Source organism: Mauremys mutica, chromosome 15 (assembly GCF_020497125.1).
Source record: "Mauremys mutica isolate MM-2020 ecotype Southern chromosome 15, ASM2049712v1, whole genome shotgun sequence".
In the NCBI taxonomy this organism is placed as follows: Eukaryota; Metazoa; Chordata; order Testudines; family Geoemydidae; genus Mauremys; species Mauremys mutica.
The window spans coordinates 17,242,119-17,253,226 of record NC_059086.1 but is presented as its reverse complement, the minus strand read 5'-3'; the positions used below and the strand labels follow the sequence as shown (position 1 = coordinate 17,253,226).

At 52.2% G+C, this 11,108-nt stretch overlaps 1 long non-coding RNA gene across 2 annotated transcripts; it reads left to right on the top strand.

Moving 5' to 3' along the window:
• The first annotated feature begins 930 nt into the window (after positions 1-930).
• LOC123350477 lies at positions 931-9,626 on the top strand. Of its 2 annotated transcripts, none has more exons than XR_006573768.1 (3): positions 931-990; positions 7,974-8,161; positions 8,664-9,626. It is a non-coding gene; the product is annotated as an uncharacterized LOC123350477 (long non-coding RNA). The 2 variants fall into 2 exon arrangements; XR_006573767.1 differs by lacking the exon at positions 931-990 and adding an exon at positions 4,977-5,088.
• Positions 9,627-11,108: the final 1,482 nt, after the last annotated feature.

Here is an 11,108-nt window from a genome sequence, read left to right as displayed (position 1 = left end):
AGGACTCTGTAGCAGAGCTGGGACTTGAAGCCCAATCTCCCAGCACTGTCAGCTTGGTGACTTAACTGTGAGCCCAGCCTTAACCCCAAATGTGCAGCTTCTCTGGAAGGAGGGATTATTTGTTCAGAAGGAAGGAGCTGGGCTGGGCTGTTTGGCTGGGACAGTTCATGGCAGGGCTAAGATCTGACAGAGCTCGGTGTGGCCCTGGCCTGGCTGGGAGTGAGCAGAGGTCTGCAGGCTGCAGGGCAGAGTTGCCAGGTACCCAGTTTTCATCTGGAAAGTCCGGTCAAAAAGGGGAACTGGCAGTGCCCAGTCAGCTGTACTGACTGGACCCTGATGGTCTGGTTATTGCGGGGCGGAAGGAAGTGTTATATCCTTGGGGGTAGCTGGTTTAGGAAGAAATCACTTGAGGCCAGACAGCAGACAGCTAACAAAACTACCATTTTATTTACAGACACAGAGCTCACCCAACCGGCCGAAGCTGGCTGGGCTATCCCCTAATAATCTAACTCAGTTGCCATAGGAACAAAAACCATGACAACCAAATATACAACATATTCCTCCCCCCCCTAATAAGAACATCCCTAAATAAAACACACACTATATTAGAGAAGCAGGGTAGACTGCCTCCATTCCTGGCTAAATCCTGGGGATTATTTTGCCCCATAACTGTGGGTTCGCCTTAGCTAAAGATCCAGACGATGAGGAGGCCTTCTGTCTCTAGGTGGATTACGGTGAACTTCTGGTGTTGTTGCACCCGAAAGTACCATGGGCTCAGGGTCCGCAGCACGAACAGGTGAGGCGGTGGTATCAGCTCGTGCTGGGCAAAGGGGTATCTCAGCCGTCGGCAGTAATGGAGGAGAACAGTCAGGAACAGGTGATTCATGATTCGGTGTCTCACCAGAAGAGGTGAAGTCAGATCCCTCAACTGCAGATGTGTCCTGAGGACTGGCATGATCTGGCAACAGCTGATCTACATGACACCGCCAGGTAAGATTCTCTGCAGTCCGGACTGTGTAGGAAACAGGTCCGATTTGAGTGATGATTGTGGCAGGAACCCATTTAGGTCTGGAAGTATAATTCTGAGCCAAAACTGGCTGTCCCAGGCTAAAGGTTCGCTCTTTTGCTCTGGGTGCCCGTCTGATGACTTGATGTTGCTGCTGATGTTGCACAAATTTGTCAGGGTTCAGAAGGTTTCAGCAGATCAAAGCAAGTGCGCAGCTGTCGTCCCATCATTAGAAAGGCCGGGGATGCCTGGGTCGTAGCATGAGGTGTGTTTCTGTAGGAAAGTAAGAAGGTATCCAGACACTTTGGAATGGAGTGTTGTCCCCTTGCTGATTTCAAAGCGTGTTTCATTGTCTGCACAAATCTTTCAGCTAATCCATTGGTGGATGGATGATATGGTGCTGACGTGATGTGGTGTATCCCATTTGCCATCATAAAATTTTGAAACTCCTGAGAGACGAACTGCGGTCCGTTGTTGCTCACAAGTTGTTCTGGCAGACCAAAACGACTAAAGAGTCCTCGTAGTTTTTGGATAGTACACTCTGCAGTAGTGGACTGCATTATAGAGACTTCTGGCCATTTAGAATGGGCATCTACTGCCACCAAGAACATGCTTCCTTCAAGGGGGCCAGTGAAGTCAATGTGAATACGTTGCCACGGGTTTTCAGGCCAGTCCCATGGGTGTAGGGGTGCCCACTGGGGTGCATTCCTCACACCCTGACATGACATACAAGCTTTTGCCTTCTCTTCAATAGCACTATCCAATCCAGGCCACCAAAAATAGCTTCGTGCAATTTCCTTCATGCGCACTATTCCACAGTGACCGGAATGGAGCTGTTCTAACATCTGTGAGCTCAGTGGTGGTGGAATAATGACACGTCTCCCCCACAACAAACAACCAGATTGGACCGATAACTCCGTCCTCCTGGACATGTAGGTAACAAGGTCAGGTGAGACCGGAGAGGTTTGTCGAGATTTTCCATGCATAACCAGGTCCATAACTTGGGACAATACTGGGTCAACGTGAGTTGCCTTCTTTATCTGAGTAGCAGTGATGGGTGTATTCTCTACCTGTTCAAAGTAGAAGATTTCCTTTTGGGCACTATCTTGATGTTTGACCGGCAAAGGCAACCTTGAGAGGCCATCTGCATTGCCGTGCAGAGTGGATTTCCGATATTTGATGTCATAGGTGTGTGCTGAAAGTAACAATGCCCAACGTTGCATACGACTAGCAGCTAATGGGGGAATGCCTGTGTAGGGTCCAAAAATTGAAGTCAGAGGTCGATGGTCTGTGAGAAGAGTAAACTTTCGCCCAGACAGGTACTGATGAAACTTCCCAATTCCAAAATCAATTCCTAATACCTCACATTCGATTTGGGCGTAGTTAGGTTCTGCTTTGCTTTGAGTGCGTGAAGCAAAAGCAATAGGTCTCTCTTCTCCCGAAGGCATAATGTGTGACACGACTGCTCCCACTCCATAAGGGGAGGCATCACAGGCCAATTGTAGGGGTAAGGATGGATCAAAGTGCGTTAGAACTTCAGAATTTAGCAATGCATCCTTAGCTTTGTTAAATGCAACATCACAGGCTTCAGTCCACTTCCAGGCCTTGTTCTGCCCAAGGAGCTCATGAAGTGGTTTTAGCAGTGTGGCTAACTGTGAGATGAACTTTCCATAATAGTTCAATAGTCCTAGAAATTAGCGCAGTTGGTTTACATTTCGAGGTGGGGGAGCCTCCACAATAGCTTTAACTTTTGCAGGGGCCTTATGAAGACCTGCAGAATCAATGATGTGTCCCAAATATTCAACAGACGGCTTGAAGAATTCACATTTGTCTTTGCTAACTCGTAGGCCATACTCTTCCAGTCTTTGTAGGGTAGCCTCTAAATTCTTTAAGTGATCCTCTTCATTTCTTCCAGTGACCAGGATATCATCCAGATAGCACTGAACTCCTGACAAGCCACACAAGATCTGGTCCATAGCCCTCTGGAACAGGGCGGGAGCAGACGTTATTCCGAAGGGTAGGTGACAGTATCGATAAAGCCCCTTATGAGTCACAATAGTCAACAGCTCTTGGGATTTTTCATCGACGTGCATCTGTAAATATGCTTGACTCAGCAATCTTACTGAACTTTTGTCCCTCAGCCAGGCCTGCAAAGAGGTCATCGATGCGAGGAAGCGAGTATTGCTCTGCACACAACACTGGGTTGACAGTGATTTTAAAATCACCGCAAATTCGGATAGAGCCATCTTTCTTCACTATTGGAATGATAGGAGTGGCCCATGAGCTATGGGTAATTGGTATTAGGACTCCATTGGTGACCAGACACTCCTGGTCTGCTTCAACTTTTGGCCTGATGGCATATGGCACAGTTCGGGCTTTCAGATATTTTGGTGGACTGTCAGGTTTAATGTTCAAGGTCACAGTGATTCCCTTCATACTTCCCAAATCATCTCCAAAAACAGCAGCATGTTTCCTTAGTAGAGGGGTTAGACTGGTTTCTTCTTTAGTCATCCGGTGAACTTCTGCCCAGTTCAGTTGAATCTTCCCAAGCCAAGACCTACTACCCATTAAGGCTGGGTAGTTACCTCTCACCACAAACAGTGGCAATTTAGCAGCCTGTCCATTGAGCTCCACCTTAACATCAGTAGTGCCCAACATGAGCACAGCTTCTCCCGTATACATCTTCAGAACAGTTTTTGTTGCCTTAAGCGGAAGATGCTGTAGCTTTTCTTTATACACAGTCTCGGAGACCAGCGAGATGGCTGCACCGGTGTCCAGTTCCATGCCTATAGGTTTGCCATCCAACAACGGGGTTACCCAGTATTCATGTGAGCCCACTGCCAAAGACAAAACATGCAGTGGCACTTCCTCTTGTGAGGAGGTGTCACCTTGATCATCCTGGGTCTGCTCTAGGGTATGCAGGGTTCCTCTTTTTGTCGGCAAGACAACAGGCCTCTTTTTCTTTTGTTTACAGCCACACTCAATGTGTCCCTTTTTGCCACAGTGTCGACACACCAGGTCTTTACACCAGCATTCTGATGCCTGGTGACTCGGCTTACCACAGCGGTAACATTCTTGACTCTGTATAGTTTTGTGGGTCAGTTCTTGTATTGCGCCTCCCTTGTAGCCAGTTCCATGGAGACAGCAATATCAACAGCCTTCTGTAAGGTAAGCTGAGCCTCTGTCAGTACGCGCTTCCGTATAGCTTCACTGTAGAGACCACACACTAACCTGTCACGCAGGGCATCATTTAACATCTCTTTAAATTCACAGTGTTCTGCTAGCTTTTTTAAAATTGCTACAAATTGTACAACTGTTTCATCTTCCTTTTGGTCTCTTTTGTGGAACCTATATCTTTCAGCAATTACCAGTGGTTTTGGGGAAAAATGGGACCCCAGGATTTCCACAATGTCACTGTAAGATTTAGTCTCAGGCTTAACAGGGTGTAGTAAGCTGCGCAGCAGGGAGTAGGTTTTAGCCCCTACAACACTTAAGAATATTGGCACCTTCTTTTTTTTTTATTTATTCGCTTCTGTAATGTCATTTGCAATAACAAAAAGCTCAAAATGCTCAGTATACACATGCCACTGCTCTATATTCTCATCAAAAGGTTCCAATGGCCTGGTCAGAGTAGCCATGATTTTTAGTGTCACTTTCACAGTCAGTGCAAACAAGCAGGTTTTTTGTTTGTTTGTTCTTTACCTTGACTTCTACTTCCTTCTGTTACTGGAGCAGCACCGGAATCCCATCCATCATCACCATTTGTTATATCCTTGGGGGCAGCTGATTTAGGAAGAAATCACTTGAGACCAGAGAGCAGACAGCTAACAAAACTACCATTTTATTTACAGACACAGAGCTCACCCAACCAGCCGAAGCTGGCTGGGCTATCACCTAATAATCTAACTCAGTTGCCATAGGAACAAAAACCATGACAACCAAATACACAACAGGAAGGAGGCAATGGCTCACCAATCCACATCAGCCCCTGCTCAGTCAGGGCCCCCTCCTACCTCCAGGCAGGCTCTGCATCAGGCTGCTGCAGCTGCCAGCCCAGCCCTGGAGCAGATGCAGCCCAGCAGGTTGTGGGGAGGAGGAGACATCCAGCAATGAGGAGTGTGGGGAGAGCAGAGAGGGATGGAGGGAGGCAGGACAGAGCCGAGTACAGGGGGAGGGGAACAGGGTCTAGGGAAAAGGCAGAGAAGGGGCGGGGCTTCAGGGGAAGAGGCGGGCAGGGGCGGGGACTCAGGGGTCGTGTTTTCAGCGAATAGAAATTTGGCAACTCTAGTCAGTGACTGACAACCTCCCTGATGGGGGAAGGGAGGGGACTGAAGGAGGCTGGAGGAGTTACCTGGGCAAAAACTGTTAAAGCAGGGGCCTATTCTGCAGCACTGACCAATGGCATCTCCCCAACACACACTCAGAGCCCCCTCCCCACCCTCCCTCCTGCTCACAGCTGGTCAGTGGGGATCTCCCTTTGCCTCCTCCTGCAAAATGCTGCTGCTCCCACCACAAGTCTCCTCCAGCTCCACAGGATGGGCAGGCCCCGTTTCTCCATCATGAAGGTGATGACAGGTGCAGACACCAGGAGGAGCAGGACCAGGGCACAGCGGGTGGTCCAGATGGCGAGGGACATAGCCGGCCCTTTAACATGGAAAGGGACATGGTGATGGCCGTGTGCAAAGCAGCATGTGAGACTGCAGTGCCAGTGATGGACACAGAGCAGCAGCTCTGTAATGGGGACCCCGTGTGAGCTCGCGGAGCCTAGATCTAAGGGGGGATCATACTGCAGGGGGCACGTTTTCCTGACGGGAGCCCTAAGTGATGGCGCTTCTTGGGGAGAGTCCACCCTTTGCCCCAGCACTGGGTCACTCTTGCCGCAGTTTGCTCAGGCTACACCCGGATTCTGTTAAAAGGCCTCACAAAAGCTTGTGACAGACACAGCAGCCCAGACCCTATCGCCCCTCTCCAGTGTGGCTGGCAGTTCATCATGGAGGCGACCCCACCCTGGGCAGAGGGCAGCACGAGGCCTTGGCACCAGCTGTGTCCTCAGAAAAGGGTGACAGTGGGACGTAAGCAATGCCATGGGGCTTTTCTACCCTTCTGTCCTGGGGGAATTGCACTGGCAGAGCCCAGTTCGTACTAGGGGTGACTGCGCTGCAGGCTGAGGAGTTACTGCCCCCAGGATGAGTGTGGCCCAGGCTTTATGCCCTGAGGCCAGAGCTGGGGGCACAGAGCCGGGCTTTGATAATCAGGGTGTGACAGAGCAATAGCCCGTTACCTGTGGGGGTCGGCTTCTCCGCTCCTCCACTGCTGCTCGCGCTGCCTGTGGGACAAGGGCAAAGAGAATTGCACTGTGTGGGAGAGACACCTGCAGCCTCTGCAGGGACTGGCCTACCAGAGACAGACAGAGCTGCTCTGTCAGCCACTGGGGCCAGATTTCTCATGGGTGTAAATGAGCATCACACTACTGGAGTCACTGGACGTAGATCTCCAGGTGCTGTAAACTGGCATTCCTCCATTGGAGTCCATATGGCTCTGCCAGATTACATCACCTGTCCCTGGACTCTCTTGCTCTGAGTTTCACACTGAGTTTCCCCACTGCAGACTTAGCGAGGACGTCACTGTCCATTTAACAAACCAACATTTCACTGATCCCTGGCACCTGGCACTTAGGTTGAAACTCCATGGGGGTGAAAATGCCCCAGGAAGCCCTGAGCCAGGATTTCCCTGTCCCCCCATTCAGATGCTCTTCTCTGTGGAGCACCCTCGGGAGCCTGAATGTGCTGGAGACCCCTGCACCCTTCAGACAGCCCGGGGCTCACCCGGTGGGCAGAGCGGATTGGGTGACAGGCTGTGTGCACGGGCGACAATCCCCAGCCGCCCCTGAGCCTGGGGCAGCACCAGGTCTGGGCCCTGCTCACGCCCAGTGCTGAGGGTCCAGGGGAGTTAAGTGCTGCCTGGCCCTGGGGCTGGCCCCTCTGCACAGGCCGGGTTCACTGCAGAGAGCTGGGTCTCCCCCGGTGTAACTGCTGGAAGCAGAGGAGTTAATCCAGGGGTGAGTTTGGGGAAGGGGAGAGCTGGGGGGACAGGGCTGGGGTTGGATGCCCGGGGTCTGGCACAAGAGCGTCTCCGTGAGCTCTGGGGTCTGACTCCTCCCCGCTGCTGCTCGGCTGGCCTGTGCAATGGGGACAAGGAGAATCTGGGCCTGTCAGAGCCTCCAGGTGACACTCAGTGTGTGAGAAACGCGGCTGTGATGGCTGAACTCAGCCCCCTGCTCCAGTCAAATGGGACATTACAGTTCCCTGAATGGAAACCTCCCCAAAGGGGCTCCCCCTGGCTCTGTCAGACCTGCCAAGTGTCACACACATCATGGGCATTTGGCAGCCCTGTCACCCTGCGTAGAAGCCGTGGGTGTGGGCCTGGACTCCTCACTCGGCGTCCTGGACCCCGGGGGTGACTCTCAGCTACAAGCCAGGAGACCCTGCAATCTAGGCCCAGCTCTTCCATTGAGTGTTAACTTCTCTGTGCTCTTCACTGCCCCAGGTGCTGCCTCTATGGTACAGGTGAAACTGTCATTCACTCCTTGTACAGATCAATGTGGTGACAGATGGTCACTTGAGGCAGTGCTGGGAATACGGCAAAAGTATTGAATTCAGCAAACCCCAGTCCCATCTAGTTTCTCTCATTGCCTTTCAGAGGGAATGTGCGAGATTTATGTGCTTGGCTGTGCTGCCCTTAACAATACCCACAGTCGTGTCTCCATCTGGTGCGCATGGAGACAACCTACTTCTGCCCATCACCCTGTCACTCAGCTATGTTTCTCTGGATTATCTCCCAGCCATTGTATGAACGATTGTACTCACTCTGCCATTCATCACTCTTACCAGTAACGCTGAACTGCTTGGCAGGGCTGAGCTGGGATCTGCTCACCCGGTTGTCTGTGTCCTTGGTTTCGTACCCGCAGGAGTAATTCCCGGAGCTGCCGCTGGATACTGTGTGGTTCCAGCTGTAGATTACCTTCTCCTCTGAGACTGTCTGCGATGAAACCTCCTCCCCATCCTTGCAGAAGACGATGCGGGTCACCAGAACCTGGGAGAATACGGAGCACTGGAGCCGCATGGAGTCACCTGGCCGGGCAGACGTCGGGCTCAGGTAGAGATGGGGGGCTCGGCGAGGGCCTGGGAAGGGAAATGGGTCAGAGCTGTCAGTGAGGCTGTTGGTGGTGCCCATTTAGTGGGGGAGCCAGGGAGCAGTTTGTCAAGGGAAGCTGGTTACTGTGGAAGCAGCTCACAGCTGCTCAGAGTAGGTCTACACTGCAATCAAATCCCCATGGCTGACCCATGCCAGCTGACTCAAGATGGCGGGTCTTGGGCTATGGGACTGTTTGCACAGCACAAGCCAGCTGTGGGTGTCTAACTGCAGTGTAGAAGCACTCTGCCTGCTGCAGGGTCTACGCAATGTGTCTGGAGCAGGCTCTTATTTCAGCATTTCTGGGTACTGGGGGATAATGTCAGATCTGAGAGTGTCAGCTCTTCGGGGGCAGGGATCAGAGCCTCACATAGGGGGGTGCAAAACCTGGCGCGATGGGGCCCTGATCCCTGAGAGGGCATCTGGGGCCACAGTAATCATAATAATTAATAATAATCTTCTGTAGCTGGAAGCCTTTTCTATCAATACAAACCCTTCTGGCATGAGTGTATGTGGGGACAGACAGACAGACGGACTCACCGGGAGCTGAGCAGATCTCCTGGATGCTGGTACTCAGCGCTGTGAATAGAAAGGTTCGATGTGGTTAGTGCTGGAGTTAAAATCTCTCCCTTGTCTGAGGTCCCTCTTCAGGGACAAAAACTGCCTTTAATAAACAGGGAAATAAATTCCTAATTTGTGTTTTGGTGAAGAAGCAAATGGGGCAAGACATTAGATCTGGAACATGGCAGATTCCTCATGCACGCAAAACTTGGCTGAGCTGGGAACCCCCTTTCCCTTCAGCTCTCTAGCCTAGTGGCTTCTACTCCTAGGTAAGGAGGGGACAATTTGCAGTTGCTCCCAGATCCTACCTGCTCCCTTAGCCCTGTCTGAATTCAGCAGAAGAGAAACTCTGGTCTCTCTCTCTGCTCCAATCTGCCCCCATCTGCTCCTCTTGGTAGGAAACTCCAGCCAGTCCCTCTTTCAGTCCATGGGGTCTGTAGATGTTGGATGAGCCTTACCCTTTTTCCTCCATCCTGGTCTCCAGTCCCTGGTGAGAATGACCCAGCTGCCCCAGGGGGAAATTCACCCTTTGGGGTTAAGGGGACATAAACAGAATCTGGGCCTCGAGTTGGACCCTCTGCACAAAGGTGAATTTCAGAGAACAGCAACCACGGTACTGCACTGGCCTCTCCACCTGCTTAGTCTCCCCCTGTCCTGTCCTCCATCCCCAGTCATTTCTGCCCTGACTGCCCCTGCTTCCTATTCTGGGCTCCTGCAGAGTCTGCTGTCCCTGCTGAGAGAAGAACACCAGGTGCCTTCCCTCTATCCTGGTCCCTTCTGCATCCCTGCTCATTCTGCTGTTCCTACTGGGAGGCGGGTACCAGGGCACGGCCAGATGGGGAAGAACACAAGGCAGTTGAGAAAGAGCACCCAGAAGTGACCTCTGAGGAGGTGGGAGCCACAATCAGTGTGAAGTAGGGGGAGGGATAGCTCAGTGGTTTGAGCATTGGCCTGCTAAACCCAGGGTTGTGAATTGAAGCCTTAAGGGAGCCATTTAGGGATCTGGGGCAGAAATCTGTCTGGGGATTGGTTCTGCTTTGAGCAGGGGGTTGGACTAGATACCTCCTGAGGTTCCTTCCAACCCTGATATTCTATGATTCTACGACTAAGCAAGAGGGGGAACCAGGCAAAAGATGAAAGAATGTCTTGTGAATAGACATCACCAGCTATGTGGGAAGCCAAACAGTAGAGGGCCTCAAGGGAAATCTGTCAGGAGCACAAGGCAGAGCAGATTTGCAGGGTATAATTGATGAAGAAGTGGATTGTTCTGGGACGGTGGCTGGGCACATTTCACACTGGAATGGAGTCAGCTCTGCAGAGCAGCTGGACAGGGGATGTTTGGAGGAGCTCAGAGGGTCAGGGGAGGTCAACTATTTGGTGGATGATTGGGGAGCTCATGGTTGGGGGAGATCAGATGTTGGGGATAGGCGGGGGTTTCAGATGTTCGGGGAATGGACTGGAGGCTGTGTTTGAGGGATGTTTTGCAGAGATCAGATGATGGAAATGATCTGGGTGCTTAGATGTTCAGGGTATGATTGGGAGAGCTCAGGTAATCAGGGGATGGCTTGAGGAGCTAACTGTATGGGGGGATCACACTGCAGGGGGCACGTTCCCCTCGCAGGAGGCCTAAGTGATGGAGGCTGTTGGGGAGGCTCCTCCCTTTGCCCAGCACAGCCCTGAGGGGTCGGAGGAGCAAGGAACGGCCCAGGTTTGCTCAGGCTGCACTGGGACTCTGTGCAAAGGCCTCAGAAAAGCCAGTGACAGACACAGCAGCCCAGACCCTCTCGCCCCTCTCCAGTGTGGCTGGTAGTTCACCGCAGGGGTGACCCGCCCTGGCCACAGGGGCAGCACAAGGCCTTGGCACCAGCTGTGTCCTCAGGAGAGGGTGGAAGTGGGACGTAAGCAATGCCGGGGGCTGTGCTGCCCCTCTGCCCTGGGGGAATTGTACCAGCAGAGCCCAGCCGATCCAGGGATTACTGCGCTGCAGGCCGAGGAGTTACCCACTTCAAGGTGAGTTTGGCCCAGACTTTATGCCTTGAGGTCAGAGCTGGGGGCACAGAGCCGGGCTCTGATAATCAGGGTGTGACAGAACAATAGCCCGTTACCTGTGGGGGTCGGCTCCTCTGCTCCTCCGCTGCTGCTCGTGCTGCCTGTGGGACAAGGGCAAAGAGAATTGAGACGTCTGCAGCCTCTGCAGGGACGCACCTTCCAGCGACAGACATCATGTCTGCAGCTACGGGTTGGTGCACACAGAGGATAACAACCAACTTCTGCCTGGCACTCCCGTCGCTGAGCTATCTGCATCTGGATTCTCTCACTGCCATTGCATGGACAATTGCACTTGCTGTGT